Here is a 17,547-nt window from a genome sequence, read left to right as displayed (position 1 = left end):
AGAGGGCTTTCCTAGAATAACGTCCCATCTGACGATACGTTTAAGAGAGGGAGGGAAAAACAACCTCTCTTCAGTTAAGTATCCATTTTCTTTCTTTTCTTATCACGGGATTCATCTCCAGAATGACGGCATTCTGGGAGTGGTTTGGTGGTTTGTTTGTTTTTCCTGACTATTTCACCATGTTGCCAATCAATAATGAAGTAGCAAAAAAAGAAAAAGAAAGAAAGAACAAAAAAAATCACAAAATAATAATAATAACAATATATAGTAATAGTATTTTCTGGAGTACTGTTTTGTAATTCCCTGATCAGGACATACGTTGAGCTGAATATTCGTTTTCTATACTGATGTGGGGGAGCATAAGGGTTGCTACGTTCCCACGGGAAACGCATATTTTTACAGACGTTCTTGCGCTAACCTTGCCAGGTGACGCTTCTGTCAAGGAGAAAAGTCTTATCGTCATGAGGAGGAGAACAGCTGTCTCGAACAGGGAGACAAGCCAAGGGGTTATAAAAGGTATATAAAGTATGAGCGGGGCTGTTCCCAGGCTTACTTCTGATTGGCAGACGAGAGTGCCAGTCAGCCTTCTGTCCGTCCCACAGAAGAAATTGCAATATCAGGCAACCATCATTTTTCGCAGAGTTTTCAAAGCTTTACTAGGGACCCTTCTTTTCCCTCCTCAACATCCCTACCACCACCCCTACTTTTGGAGTCAACTTTGTCAGGATATTCCAACCGGCATTCGGCTCACGATCCAATTTTTCAGGCTCGCTGTCCTTCCTGATCCTGGTCAAGTTTAGACGTGCACAACCATCTCCAAGGTCAGGGAATCACACAAGTTGCCCATCATTAACGTTATGGGCTGCTGTTTTTTAATCTAGTGAAAGTCACTTGATTCAGGTGGTCCGGAATTGGGAGAGAAGGTTTACAAGGTGGAGAGCTGCTAAATTAGACCCGGTTTGAGCCTTGCAGAGATGCGGTGGCTCACTGGGTTAGGACGCTGAGCTTGTCGATCAGAAGGTCGGCAGTTTGGTGGGTCGAATCCCGAGTGCCACATAGCAGAGTGAGCACCTGTTACTCATCCCAGCTTCTGCCAACCTAGCAGTTCGAAAGCACGTAAAAATGCAAGTAGAAAAATAGGGACCACTATGGTGGGAAGGTAACAGCGTTCCGTGTGCCTTTGGCATCTAGTCATGCCGGCCACATGACCACGGAGACGTCCTCGGACAAGCGCTGGCTCTTCAGCTTTGAAATGGAGATTTAATTTAATTTAATTTAATAACATTTATATACCGCCCTTCTCCCTGAGGACTCAGGGCGGTTCACAGGGCAGAATAAAATAGCAAATACAAACATTAAAAAAAGATTAAACAATTGCCCTAGTTAAAAACAATGGAAATACAGTGCTAAAAACCCCAAGAAAAATTAAGAAACCAAAGATAAAACAACCCCAGCAATCCCCATCAGGCTAGGCCAGCTTGTACAAACAGAAATGTCTTAAGATCGCGGCGAAAGGAGCGAAGATCGGGCGCCATCCGGAGCTCTACCGGTAGCTGATTCCACAGCTCCGGAGCGCCCACAGAGAAGGATCTCCCCCTGGGGGCCACCAATCGACATTCTCTGATCGGTGGCACCCTGAGGAGGCCCTCTCTGTGGGAACGCACAGGGCGCAGGGAGCTTGATGCCGGCAGCAGATGTTCCCTGAGGTACTCCGGCCCCATGCCATGGAGTGCTTTGAACACTGTTACCAGTACCTTGAATCTCACCCGGAAGACAACTGGCAACCAATGCAGCTCACGGAGCAGAGGTGTAACGTGGGAGTATCGGGAGACTCCCAACACCACTCTCGCGGCTGCATTCTGTACCAGTTGGAGCTTCCGGGTGGTCCTCAAGGGCAGCCCCATGTAGAGAGCGTTGCAGTAGTCCAGACGAGAGGACACGAGCGCATGAGTGACCGTGCATAGATCATCCCGGCTAAGATAGGGCCGCAACTGACGCACCAGGCGAACCTGTGCGAAGGCCCCCCTAGTCACAGCTCCTATATGGTCTTCTAAGGTGAGCCGTGAATCTAGGAGGACCCCCAAGTTGCGAGCCCTATCTACGGGGGGTAATAGTTCACCCCCCATAGCCAGAGGTGGAATGTCCGAATAAACCCGGGATGAAGGTATGCAAAGCCACTCAGTCTTGTCGGGGTTGAGCTGGAGTCTGCACTGGCCCCTATAGTTGTAAACGACTAGCACACATGTGCGGGGGAACCTTTACCTTTACTTTTATGAGCCTTTAGCTGAATAAATAGAATTTTATCCTCGGCAAGACATCGGCTCTGCCCCTGCCTTTCAATGAAACTGAAACCTTTCTCCTGCATTTTCCATTTATATCATGGGTCTCCGAACTTGGCAACTTTAAGACTGGTGGACTTCAACTCTCAGAATTCACCAGACAGCATCGCTGGCCGGGGAATTCTGGGAATCAAAGTCCACAAGTCTTAAAAGTTGCCAAATTCAGAAACCCCTTTTTCTTTATATCTTCTAAACATAGGGAACAGATCCATCTAGCTAGGCTAATCCTTTTGGCCTACAGCTAGTCCTCTTATGACCAGAACTGGGATTGGATTATGTGTTGTATGCCATTGGAGTCATAAATCAAGTGTACCTGGTTTTAAGACCATTTTTACATTTTAAACAAATCATTGCAGGCAGTCATTAAGAAAAATCACAACAGAAATCTATCGTTAAGTCAATCCAGCTTCCCCCTTGCCAGAATTCAAGAATGGCTGCAAGCCTCATTTACAGTACCTGACCACAGGATGATGCAATCAGTCATAGAGGTGAGTCCGTTGGCAAGTGCCCAAATTGTGATCATAGAACCGCAAAGATGTGGTGACGATCGTAAGTGTGAGCTTAGGTCATAAGTTTACTTTTTCCAGGGCCGTCACAACTTTGCAATTTGGAAAAGGAATGGTTGTAAATTGAGGACTATGTATATATTGCTGCAGCTGTACCTTGGCACAGATTGTGCAAGGGTTCCAAGGATAGGTAACTCTAAAATGTTGCTAAAGTACAATTTCCAACATCTATTTCCAACATCTATTACCACTGGCAATGCTTCCTAGCTTCTTAACAAGACGCAGGATATGTTTCCTGGCCTAAATGTATTTGGCTGCCTTTTTGTTAGTTTCCCTCGACAGATGTTATGGGGAGATAAAATGCATGCTAAACTCCTGCTCTCCTTTATATTCAGAACCTATGAATAAATCATGCATAAGGGGGGTCTCTCAACAGCTCCTGTTTTCCTAAGCAGAGCAGAGAGACCACCATCGTATTACTGGCAGGAACTTTCCAACATCTGTGGGCCCTAAGCAACTTGCCCGTCACTGCCAGCTTCTGGTGCCAGCTGTGCTCAAACTCACCATAAAACATTCCTCGCGATCATTGCCTCCGGCACAGAAAGAAGAGCTCGGCAATTTGTACATTCTACAGAGAAATTACAAATATTAATTTTTTTAAAGAAAACATTGACTAAGCAGATGTCCTCAGTTACAGAGACAGGCAGATGCATAAATGAGTGAGCAGCTCGGCTACGATTAGAGGACATTGAGAGCTATCAAATCTGGATTGCAAGAAACACCCCCAAAAGCCCCTAAATTCCAGCAAAGGTTTTTTAAAATATTTTTTCATGACATCTAGAGATCATCCCGAGCTTTCAGCCCAGCTCTGGTGGCCTTATCAGAACCTCCATCCGGCAAGGAATATAAGTTTTTTTTTTAAATTTATATTAATTGTTGTTAAACAAAAATTACAAATTTGAACAAACAAAATGAAAGCAACTAAAGACATGTTAGTGTACCTCCTACGCACATCCCCTTAGCAACCCCTTAAATATGGAGTGAAGTCCACAGAAGTTAAGTTGGAATTAAAACTGGGAAATTTAGTAGCTGAGATAACTGAATCAGGTAAGAGATTCCCAATTTTGACAACTCTGTTACAAAAATCAGCTTTTTTTTTTACAATCACGTTTAAGGCAGTTGTTCACACGTGTTACATTACGATTAAAACTTTTAAAAATTGCAGATAGGACATTACTATGTACAATTTTGTATGCAATACCTAAATCTGGCGACAAGTGTTGTAGTTCTAAACCAGGGGTAGGCAACCTTGGCTCTTTTATGACTCGTGGACTTCAACTCCCAGAATTCCTGAGCCAGCATGACTCAGCTTGGAAACCTCTCCCTTTCCGCTCAGCGTGGCTGGCTCAGGAATTCTGGGAATTGAAGTCCACGAGTCATAAAAGAGCCGAGGTTGCCTACCTCTGTTCTAAACTATACAAACCAAGAATTTCAAGCCTAGTAGCATAAGGTATTCTATCATGAACGATTATGGATTATTTTAGTCATTAGTAATTAGATTCAATGGTTTCAGTATTTTTACTTAAGTATAACCAAGGCTACAGTCTGATACCTATTTATTCTGAATAGGCATAGGCTGCAATCAAAGGAGCTTAATCATTAAGCAAATACGCACAAAATTGCACTAAAACCTTTGGTCCGGCCTTCTATTCCTGGGTATTTTTTTAATCAACTTTGAAGGATTTCCCTCTTATATTTGGGCAAGATCTTTGGAAGATCATGGCTATTTCGTGCATAACTGCACCACACGTGAGCCCAAAATTTCTATTGTCGCATTTGTTGAGCGAGTTTTGCCTCGTTTTATCATCTTTCTTGCCAGAGCTGTGAAGTGAATCACTGCAAAGGTTAAGTTAGTGACACGGTTGTTCAGTGAATCGACTTCCCCGCTGACATTGCTTGTCAGAAGGTTGCAAAAGGTGATCACGTGACCCCTGGACTTTGCACCCGTCATAAATATGAGTCAGTTGCCAAGTGTTTGAATTGTGACCACATGACCCTGGGCAGGCTGCAATGGTCGTAAATGTGAAAAATGGTCATAAGTCACTTTTTTCCAGTACCAACTGTAACTTTAACCAGCCGCTAAATGAACTATTGTAAATTGAGAACTACCTGTAACAGTCTGGATGAACCCTGGGATTAATGATAAATAGCTTGCGGTTGTTGGTTCAAAACCATACATTTGTTGTCTAGTCAGAAATGCTATGCAGACAATGGCTTACTGCAGGGCTCTTCAAACTTGGCCCTTTTATGACCTGTGGATTTCAACTCCCAGAATTCCTCAGCCAGCATGCCTGGCTGAGGAATTCTGGGAGTTGAAGTCCACAAGTTATAAAAGGGCCAAGTTTGAAGAGCCCTTCCTTAATGTGTGGAACCCCTGCTTTGAAGTAGCAAGGCTGTTTCCCGGATATGTAGATTTCACTTACGTTCCCACCTTTTAGTTATTAACTCTTAATGCCTCATAGTAGAATCCATTATCTCAGGGGTCCCCAGCCCCCGGTCCATGGACCAGCACTGATCCGGGGCATGCCAGCAACCGGTCCACACAAACAAGCAAAGGCTCATCCGTGGGATGCAGAGATCATGCAAAATCACGGCCCCTCCAGTCCACGCAAAAACATTTCTCCGCAGAACTGGTCCCTGGTGCCCAAAAGGTTGGGGGCTGCTGCCTTATCTAGCCTCTGATAAGCATTGTCTTTGAAGGTATTTCGTTCTAACTGGGCCTTCGATGTTTGACTTGCTCTAGCGTGTAGCAAAGCAGCCTTTTTAATTCATTTCCCTCAAGTGCTCAGACAAATACAGAGGCACACATCCTGAAAAATCCCTGCATTTGACCAGAAACATAAGAGGGGTCTCTTAAGGCACTTAGAACTGTTGCATCTGTGAGGGGCTAATTCATGCTTTCAGCCAAATGCACGAATAGCCGGAGGTTCTTTCTGAATGTAATTCAGTGTGAAGAAAGCAGTTGCAGTTCATGCAGAGCTACCGACAGGAGAGAATATTTGAACCGTGGGATCCTTGGTGCTCTCTCAGCTTGGCTGTTTTCTTGCAGAGGTTTCCTTACCCAACTGAGTGACATTTTCAGTGCTAGAGGGGAGTGGGATATGCTTTCCGATGTTGTTATCTACTTAGGTAATGAAACGTCTGCAAGAAGACTACCAGGCTTAGACAGCACCAAGGACCTCATAATACTGAGTGAGATGGAAGCTGTTCTGTACCAGCCTACTACCGGCCCTGCAGAAAAGGCAGGGACAACCCCTTTCACAAAACGGCAAGAGGCTGGAACTAAGCCTGCCAAATTTATTAACATAAAACAGAGCAGACAGAGCAAAGAGAGCAAACACGAACCATGAAACAGGAGCTATTCAAACGATTGCCTTCAGCAAACCAGCCCTCCCACATATTCCCCTTTTAAACAGTTCAGGGCGTGGCTTCTCTCTGCCTCCTTCCAAGGTGCACCATTGCCTTCCTCTGTTTACTCCTGATTGACTGCCTCCTGCGTCGGGTGTCCTTGAACAGGGCCAGCTGTGGGTCATCTTCATCCACACTGTCAGGCTCACACAGCTGGGTCTGCGTCGTGACCAGATGGGTGGGGCCTGGCTGAGGGCTCTGCGGAGCCTCAATACTATCCTCAGCAAGGTCTCCAACACTCCCCTCCTCCTCCTCTGAATCATCCGACCCAACTGCCGAACCCACAGGCTAACCCTGAATCACAACAGAAGCAAAAAAGATACAGAAAACCCTTGCTCTCTGTGGCCATCTAACAACCATCCAGATTTTTGCAGCCCAACTAATGAGCTGGAAGAATGGTCAATACTATTTCAGAACTATGATGGATTTACCGTTATCTGGACTAGGGGAAAAATCCAGTCAACAGAGCAAAGGATTTGTGTTCCTTACCTACATTTCTGCTGTCAGATATAGTAAGCCTAGGAAGTGTAGAACAGGGGTCTTCACACTTGGCCCTTTCATGACTTGTGGACTTCAACTCCCAGAATTCCATGCCTGGCTGAGGAATTCTGGGAGTTGAAGTCCACAAGTCATAAAAGGGCCAAGTTTGAAGACCCTGGTGTAGAAGAACACTCTTGAATAAACTTCTTCAAGAGAAATAAAACCCTGCAAGATCACAAATTATGGAGAAATGCTTCAACCCAGTCTGCAGTTTCATTTCTAATTGTATATTTAAAAAAAAAAATCTGGGAGAGCAGTACAGTGTGATACCTCACACACCCTAGTACTCTCTCTTGGCACATCGTGGTTGCAAGTTTAAACCAGTCACCATTTGTTGTCCTAATCTTGCGATAACCATGCCTATGACATCTGATGCAAAGGTCACCAACAGTTTCTTAAGATGCCTTCCGAAAATAAGTCACTGAATCAAACTAAATGGCCCCGAGTTGTGCTTGGAAAAAATGAAAATACTTTGTTCAGCTGTGGAAACCTTGGTGTGATTGATCTGAAGCAGATCTACATGAGATGGGGAAGAGAAAGGATCCTTTGCAACGGGACTGTAAGTTTGTGGAGATTGAGGTTATCAGTAGGTCTTGATCACGCTGGCTAATGCTATGTCCAGATTCAGAGGCAATTTCTGAACTGCCTGTATCCGGGGGATGAAACAGCCAAGAAAAAGGTATTTCTCCCTTCTTCTGCTTGGTCACCAGAAGAAGGAGATTTTGGACAAGATATGTCTTTGACTTGATCCAGTAAAGATGCTCTTACATTCAGAACAGCTATGAGTATGTTAGGAGTTATTTTAATAACTGAAACTGTAAGGTGAAAATAAAATATCCATCAGGGCAAATTTGAACCCAGAGGACATCGTGGTCATGTTAGCAATAATATAGAAGTGGTCTGTGGTCTGGCTGTGTCAGCTTTGGTGGTGTCTTGTGACTTAAAAACAAGAATCGCTATGTATTTATATATTCAAAAACCTAATTACTTTGAAGCAATGAACAGTCTGCTGTAACTATTCTTCTAATTTTTGATGGAGTTGGTGCAGTGAATTCCTGCCACAAACAGCTTTTCTAAAATCAATCAGAATAAAACTGGAAGGGACCTTGGAGGTCTTCTAGCCCAACCCCCTGCTCCCTATACCGGGGTGGGGGTGGGGGATGGGGTGGGGTGGTAGGCAACCTTGTCTCTTTTATGACTTGTGGACTTCAATACCCAGAATTCCTGAACCAGCCATGCTGACTCAGGAATTCTGGGAGTTGAAGTCCACAAGTCATTAAAGAACCATGGTTGCCTACCCCTGTCCTACACCATTTCAGACAAGTGACTGTCCAGTCTCTTTAAAAACCTCCAGTGATGAAACACTTGCAACTTCTCAAGGCAAGCTGTTCCACTGGGTAATTATCCTCACTGTTAGGAAGTTTCTCCTTAAGTTCCTCCTTTCTCCTTAATATATGTTGCAGAACTGTTGAATTCTAAGCAGAAATGATTGCTCTGTACAAAAAAGGATCTCCAGTCATCATATCAGAAACAACCTGATTACAAGGAATTATAATTATGAAAGGAGATATCCACTGTTTCTTTGATAACACTGCCAGAGTTTGTCCAATCTTTCCTTTTCTGATAAGGCCACCAAGGTCCCTTCCAAGTAAATTACAGACATAGTTGACTATGTTTCTGTGACTGCTTTTGTACAGCACAGTTAGCTATTGAATTAACCCATTATTCCCAAAATACAGGCTTATTATGTTGTGGGAATGCAGCATCTGCTAGCTTCTGATATATGTATGAATAATGTATATGAACAGGACCTACTTATATAGGCCCATCATAACTCAGTTCTTGGGCTGTGACTTTGTCACAGTTTAGGATAATGAAGATAAAGTCTCCTTCAAACTGAGGTGAGGTGCAGATGACCTCAAGGGAATTTACTGTAGTTTTCCTGATAACAATATGGAAGTGGTTTATCACCGTTTTGTTCTTTAGGATGTTCTTTAGATTTCTCAGTGTAGTGTTCATTCCTGAGGTTTCTTAATGGACACATCCAAGTCCTAATCAGTCTCAGCCCGACTTAGCTTTCTAAGATCTTCCAAGGTCATTTGGAGGTTACTTCTTAGTTGTCTGATTGAGGAAGACATGGATGCAAAGCCAGGATTGGGCAGATGAAAAGAAGAGACAATAAGAGCTTTTGAGTCATTTCTAGCTGTGGGTTGTCCAACACTGGAGGTTTTTAAGAAAAGATTGGACAACCATTTGTCTGAAATGCTACAGGGCAGGGGTTTTCAAACTTGGCCCTTTTATGATCTATGGACTTCAACTCCCAGAATTCCTTAGCCAGTGTGCCTGGCCGGGGAATTCTGGGAGTTAAAATCCACAAGTCATAAAAGGGCCAAGTTTGAAGACCCCTGGAATAGGGTTTCCTGCTTGAGTAGGAGGTTGGAGTAGAAGACCTCCAAGGTCCCTTCCAACTCTGTTATTCTGTTAATGCAGTAGAAATCTGGGCTACAATTAAAAGACAGCAAAATTTCCATTCCCACTGTCATTTCAACGCTGATGCAGTTCAAACTGCTGGGGATTTTTGATGCTAGCCCCTATATTTGAGGTCTTTATCATCCCAGTTCAGGCGGTTTATTAGCCTGTTCATGGGATTACCAGCTCCCAAGCATTCTTCAATCTTGCTTATCAGCCGACATTAGTAAGGCTCAGGAGGTAAACTCCAACTGCTAGATTCTCGTTTTGTAATTTCCCAGTGGGAGTCGTTGTCTGCAACAGCGCAAAAAGGGTTAGAGACTTAATCTTTGTTCTTGTTTTCCTGATGATAATATCTGCAAAATTATGAACTGGTAAAGCTCTTTGAATTGTCTGCAGAGAAAAGAATATTCAACCAGAGGCTACAGCTGTCCTTGAAAAGAGAATGTAGTAGTATGTATGGAATAGCTTCCAAGCCAAACGTAGAATATCTGAGGGAACTGAGACCTAAATAAGGCTTTAGCACAGGTACCCCAGAATTTGAAGAGCAATTATGAACTACTAATAACATTGGCAGCTTGGTGGAATGCACTGGAATACTTCCAGGCCTGTCTATAGTATAGAATAAGATTCGTAGGTCTGTTTCCACTTGTTTGATTGCTGTTGGGTTTTCTCTGTAGCTCAGTAGATGAGAGATAAAAAAAAATCCTTCCAAGTGTGTTGAGTGCACAGCAGAGTCTCCTTGACTACCCCTACAAGGATTAGGCATAAAATCAATCAGGACTTCTGGACATAGGTCAGTAAGAGATTCTTACTCCTATCAGTTGGGGTCCTTGGTGCTCTCTGATCTTGGATGTTGGGAATGCAGCATCTGCTAGCTTCTGATCAACTATGAATAATGCATAACGTGCTGTATGAACAGGACCTACTTACATAAAAACATCATAACTCAGTTCCTGGACTGTGACTTTGTCACAGTTTGGGATAATGAAGATAAAGTCTCCTTCAAACTGAACTGAGGTCCAGGCGACTTCATGGACACTTAGTGTTAGTTTTCTTGATAACAATACGGAAGTGGTTTATTAGTCTATGATCATTTGGGGTCCTTGGTGCTCTCTGACCTTGGATGATGTTACCTAGTTGGGTAATGAAACATCTGTAAACCGAGCTCGGGAGACTTCACACTTCAATCTTAAACTGCAAATACTCTCCTTTATTAGTTAATTCTATTAGTTCAGGGGTCTTCAAACTTGGCCCTTTTATGACTTGTGGACTTCAACTCCCAGAATTCCTCAGCCAGGCATGCTGGCTGAGGAATTCTGGGAGTTGAAGTCCACAAGTCATAAAAGGGCCAAGTTTGAAGACCCCTGTAATTAGTTTATCTGCAGAAAGAAAAATGACAAGTTAAAGAAGCAATAGTGTCTCCTGCGGCTCTCTTTATGCTAATTGTCTCTCTCTCCCATCTTCACTGTTCCACATAATTATAAATTATGAACCTTCTAGGGTAGCTCCCAATAAGAGCTTTAGAGCAGATTGGTGATCATTCAGAAATGGAGCTTGACCAGATGAAGTCAATGGCTCCTGGAATACACTTAGTAGTTGGTGCCACCCTTGGAGCACTTAAGGCCCTCTATTGATATGGAGTGACAACAACCTGAGAATCTTCCAAACCAGCAGAAGATATAATAATCAACCAGGTGAGCACTTATCATCATAGTGGAAAAGTCAAAAAATAGTTGGCATGAAAAACAAGTTCCAAATCCAATTTAGGTTTGCTTTCATCCTGCTGAAATGAATTATCCAGCATTTGTTTTACGGAAAAATTCGTAGCCGGAAGAGTGCTATTTCTGTACCATATGCAATAATAACCTGAGGCACTGGATTAAAATTCCTCTGGGCTCTTTGACAATCAGGGCACGATCAAAAATACTTTAATTTGGCTGTCAGCAATAAAGTCTAAAGCCACCAGGCAGCTTAAGGACCCTACCCCATCTAATGTTATGGGATAGCTTTATATTCCAAGGTCTCAATGCACAAAGTGGACAGAGAACTTGCTGGCTGAAAATCCTCAGAACAGGTCAGGAAAAGGAAAGAGACTCTTTTGCAAGAGATCAGGGGATCATGAGATTAGCCACCCATGTCTAAAATACAAGCTCTCCAAGGTTGATGGGAAGTTCTGTGTTGAAATTCCGATATAGAATTTTGCAGTGGGAATGCATTTGACTCCCTTTGAAAGTTCCATGTTGACAGGCTCATGTATTGTGCTAAGACAATTTTGACAACAAAATAGTTACAAGCATCAGGAAGCTAACAGTTTCCCCTTCTAAATTAATTAAGCGTTCGACCCAAATCTCATGAGACTTTTGCAGGAAACCTTGTCAATTTTCAGCATACCTGTGCAAGATTTGCTGAGACAGCGATATACCTATGTGAGCTCTCAGAATAAGATTGCTGAAGTCTTTGGAGATTTTAGCTGTTCTAAATTTTCTTCATTTTTCTTCCCTTTGAAACAAAAATGAAACAAAAATGTTGATCTAAGTCATTACATGGTTGCCTGAGTTTGCTTTATCTGTAATTTAGAGATCCAGACACGATGACTTTATATATAAAACCTGACTTTATGATTTCCACTGTGTGCGAAGTCACACTGATTTGTTCCAACAAATCACAATCCAAACTGTGGATTCACATAATGTATGAATCCACCTGCCATGGCTTGAAAAACATTGGACATATTGCCAGATTTTTTTCCTAATATATATATACTTGCAAAAAGTATAACTCATATTCCAAAAAGTACAGTTCTATCAACTAAAACTTAGAGCAATCTGCTTCAGCTTCTTGGACAAAGATTTAGTTCAAGACTACAGACAGTGTAGAAGAAAAGGCGACCTAAATTGTCCACATATTTTATCTCTGCATTTTTCCCTATGGTGGTGGTGATTGGTGATGGTGATGGTGATGGTGATGGTGATGATGATAGAGGAGGAGGAGGAGGAGGAGGAGGAGGAGGAGGAGGAGGAGGAGGAGGAAAAAAGCAAGTAGTTGAAAGCATTAATGCAACTGAAAATAAAGTCTCCCTAAGTATTGCTGAAATACCTGACAGGTATTTTAGAGAGGAAGATTGCCACAGAACTAAGAAAGACAGGTGAGTCTACTCAGGTTGTTCCCCATGTTCTCACCATGGAGTAGATAGAGGAAGAGGATCTATCTTTCCTTAGCATATTTCTTACACACTTGAACTTGTGAGTTAGGAGTGCTCAACCAAGGACATCTCACACAGAACAAGCCCAGAAGGCACCTCTTGGTTCAACTTAAGTTTCCTGGCTGACAGTTCAGAAATATCTACCAGCATCTCTCCAGCTGCTGTTTCTATAACGGGAAACTTTCTAGGCAGCTGAAGGCAATGACTGAATGAAGCTAATGCATTTTCTTGCACCCAAGCTATTGAAGTCACTTCAGTTTTATACCGCGGGAGAGATGAAAGAGAGAGTAATTTTGTATAGATCAAAATAAAACCAACCAACAAAATGACACATCAGTGAATGAGACAAAATCATAACAATAATATATATTCATCGTGGTGAGGATTCTATGTGCATGATCAGTGCTGTCTTGTACCAATAAAGAGAGCACCATAATATCAGAGGCAGCACCCACTGCTCCATGCCAACTTGCTCTGATCTGCCAAATGTGAACAAATATATTATCTACATTATGTGTACAAATATGATTCAATGGCAGCTGCTGGTGAAATTTCTATAATTAGAACTCTATATAGGATATAGACATTTTAGAGGGATGGTGCCAATTCTCAACAATATTGTGTGGGCTACAAGTGCTTGTAATTATTTTTAATTTGCAAATCAACTGACAACCATTTGGTTTTTGGGGGGAAAAATGTGTGAGTGTTTGAATTTGTTTTTTTTAAAAAAAATAATAAACTAAAAATAAAACATTGTGCCGCATTAAAACAATTAAAAAACACTAGAGAATGTAAAGTTCTTCTTTTGATGTGAATTGAGATGGATTTTTTCATTAAAAACAAACCTTAATCTTTTTATCAGCTGTTTCTGCTTTCTTACTTGTACAAATAATAATAAACTGATGATGACTATGATGATAATGTAATTTATTTTAAAAAAATACATTTGCTTGTTTCTTGGTTGCCTACTATATCTTGTTATAGTCGGTGTTAATGTAGAGTCTGATAATTTTTGAACAATATTAAAACAAAAAACTGTGATAAAACTTCAGCTTGGATTTTTTTTTAAAATCTCTCTATTTCAAGCTTATCTTCTCCTGCAGATGGGTGATAGCAAACACCCTTTTTATTTTTTCCCATAATTGCAGTTATAAGAACATTTATTTAGCATTTCACAATTCATATTAGGTATCAAATGGCAACAATTAATCACAAACCAAGGAAAAAAGGTATCAAAGAGTCTGACTGTTAATACTATAAATACAGACTAGGATCTTAAGATTTCAGTGATACTGTATGTGTACTCCTGAGTAGATTTAATAGTATTTATTTCATTTATTTACATACAAAATTTGGAGACTCCCCATCTCACCAAGCAATTCTGAGAATTTGGAAATGACTTTGGGACCTACAACCACAGACAACTGGAATATAAAAGGTATCTGAGCCCACACAAGGGGGGAGGGTGTGGGAAAAATTTCAGACAATATCCACCCTAGTTTTCTTGAAGAATGGTTACAGGAATTGGGTATGCTAGTTTAATGAAAAGGAAGGACTAGGGGTGACTTGATAGCAGTGTTCGAATATCTAAAGGGCTGCCCGAAAGAAAATCAACCAGAGAAGCAACCTAGAACTAAGGAGAAACTTCCTGACAGAACAATTAACCAGTGGAACAACCTGTCTCCAGAAGCGGTGAATGCTCCAACACTGGAAGTTTTTAAGAAGAGACTGGACAGCCATTTGTCTGAAATGGTATAGGCTTTCCTACCTGAGCAGTGGGTTGGATGACATCCAAGGTCCCTTCCATCATCATCATCATCATCATCATCATTGTTATTATTGATCATTGCACAGTCAGCCAGATGTTCAGACTGGATTTGGCATTTTTGTCTACCTATCGAGTCCTTACCAAGGACCTGGGATAGGCTATTGTTGTTGTTGTTGTTGTTGTTGTTGTTGTTGTTAAAAGGGGTCAACTTATTCTCCAAAGCACCTGAAGACAGGACAAGAAGCAATGGATGGAAACTAATCAAGGAGAGAAACAACTTAGAAATAAGGAGAAATTTCCCGACAATGAGAACATTGGAACGGCTTGCCTTCAGAAGTTGTGGGTGCTTCATCAATGGAGCTTCTGAAAAAGAGGTTGGATAACCATTTGTCTGAAATAGTATAGCATCCAATTTGGGACGGTCATCGGGACCAAAGGTTTTGTCTTCCAAGCTTTTGGACAAGTGTCAAAGGTCATCCTCGGCGATGACCAGGACTTCTTACTCACCCGAACAGCCCAATGCACACATTCTGGAGAATGAGAAGTTCCCCAAGGATGGGCTTCAGCACAAGTCCAAAAGCTTGGAAGACTAAACCTTTGGTCCCGATGACCGACCCAGAAAGGATCCTGCAAACTTATCCTGGGACAAGTATATTCACCTTCATTTGTGAAATGGAATAGTTAGGGGGCTGGATTGGAAGACATCTAAGGTCCCTTCCAATTCTGTTGTTCTGCAATTCTGAAACTTAAACAAAAAGGAGGTAAGAAATACTTTTAGTCACGCAAGATTCTGTTACTCTAACCTTACAATAAAGACCAAGCTAGTCCTCCTGCTTGTGTTTCTTGTCAGGAACACCGTGCGGGGATTGACAGTAGACAGGCAAGGGATTATGTTGGAAAAAGATCTTAAAAGGGTTAAGGAAACATTTTTATAAGGCTAGCATCCTCCGGCACCTTTCTGGAGGAACATCTCCATAGCTAGTTTCCCCACCCACAAAAATATTTTTAGAACATAGAACATAGAGTTGGAAGGGATCTTGGAGGTCTTCTAGTCTAACCCCCTGCTCAAGCAGAAAACCCTCATTTCAGATAAATGGTTGTTCAGTCTCTTTTTGAAAACCTCCAATGATGGAGCACCCACAACATCTCAAGGCAAGCTGTTCCACTGGTCAATTGTCCTCACCGTTAGGAAGTTTCTCCTTAGTTCTAGCTTGCTCCTCTCCTTCATTAGTTTCCATCCGTTGTTTCTCATCTTGCCTTTTGGTGCTTTGGAGAATAGTTTGACAACCCCCCCCCCCCTCATCTTTGTAGGAACCCCTCAAATATTCAAACACTGCTATCATGTCTTCCCTAATCCTTCTTTTCATTTGACTAGACATACCCAATTCCTGTAACCATTCTTCGTATGTTTTTTCTCACCTATAACCCCTAGATCTCTTCAGATTTGACCTGAAGATGCCTTGGAGCATAGAAGAATGGCTGCTTTGACCAGTTGCAAACAGAGCATAGTTTAGAGATCAGAGCAAAAAAGAAACAGACAATGCAAATGACCATACCACAAATCTCACTTGGGAGACATAGGAAGTAACATCTAGACAGGCATCTCTGATGATGAATCTACCGTCTAAGGTGGAATCAACAGAGAGAGAAGTTAACTTGGACCTAAACAATTGAACTGGGCCCAGCAGTGAACTATAAACCAGGAAAATGTGTGAGAAATAGGGAATATGTTCGAATTAATCAGACAATTTTCTGAGCATTTTCAAAGCTGGCCACATCATTACTACATGTTGTAGTAATCCACAGAAAAAAGTATATTTAAGTACCTCTGCTAGGTTTTTAATTAGAAGTTCCCAGTAATAGCACAGGGGTTTTAACATATTTTTTCAGACTATGGGAAATTTATACACGCACACACTCCAAAAATCCTAAAACCCCTGATCAAGAGGCAAATCTCTCATGACATAAAAAATGGCCGTTGAAATTATTGTGGGGGTTTTGTCTGAAGTCTTTCCCAAAGCCTCGTCAAGTTCTTATAGACCCTGCAAGTTCCACAGAACACAGTCTGGAAAAGGTAACGTTTTGCTGTAAGAAGCAAACAGATGAACTGCATAGCCAGCTTCTCACTCTGCTTACTGAGATGACACACACACACACACACACACACACACACACACACACACACACACACACACACACAAAACACCACCGAAGCTCACAAGCAGGATATAACTGTCAGCAATAGTCCTATTTGGGTGATTAGCATCACATCAAGGAAACAGCAATAATGGAGATGGTCTCATGAGGCTGTTTGGTAATACAGATGAGAAGTTTATTGAGCATGTATTTAATTTATTGATCTAATGCCATGCTACAGTTTTGTAGCTACTGTTTCATCCACTTCTTTAGAGTAAAAAAGTAAAGGTAAAGCTTCCCCTGCACATGCGTGCTAGTCGTTTCCAACTCTAGGGGCCGGTGCTCATCTCCGTTTCAAAGCCAAAGAGCCAGCGCTTGTCCGAGGATGTCTCCGTGGTCATGTGGCCGGCATGACTAGACGCCAAAGGCACACGGAACGCTGTTACCTTCCCACCGTAGTGGTCCCTATTTTTCTACTAGCATTTTTACATGCTTTCGAACTGCTAGGTTGGCAGAAGCTGGGACGAGTAACAGGCGCTCACTCTGTTATGCGGCACTTGGGATTCGACCCACCAAACTACCGACCTTCTGATCGACAAGCTCAGCGTCCTAACCTACTGATAAATAGATGATAATGATGATGATGATGATGATGATGATGATGATGATGATGATGATGATGATGATGATGATTATGATTATGATGATAGACAGATGAGGGGAGGGGCAAGCAGGCAAGCAGGCAGACAGACAAATTATAAGTAGATAGCAGTATATATGTACATAGGTAGTTAGGCAGTTTGGAAGGAGAGAGAGAGAGTCAGACAGGTTATATTTTAAGAATAGAATAGAATAGAATAGAATAGAATAGAATAGAATAGAATAGAATAGAATAGAATAGAATAGAATGGAATGGAATGGAATGGAATGGAATGGAATGGAATGGAATGGAATGAAATAGAAATAGAAATAGAAATAGAAATAGAAATAGAAATAGAAATAGAAATAGAAATAGAAATAGAACTGGAAGGCACCTTGGAGGTCATCTAGTCCAACCCCTTGCTCAGGCAGGAAACCCTATACCATTTCAGATAAATGGCTGTCCAATCTCTTCTT

Source organism: Vipera berus (genome assembly GCF_964194415.1).
Source record: "Vipera berus genome assembly, chromosome: 4".
NCBI classification, from domain to species: Eukaryota; Metazoa; Chordata; class Lepidosauria; order Squamata; family Viperidae; genus Vipera; species Vipera berus.
Note: the sequence above shows the minus strand (reverse complement) of the source record.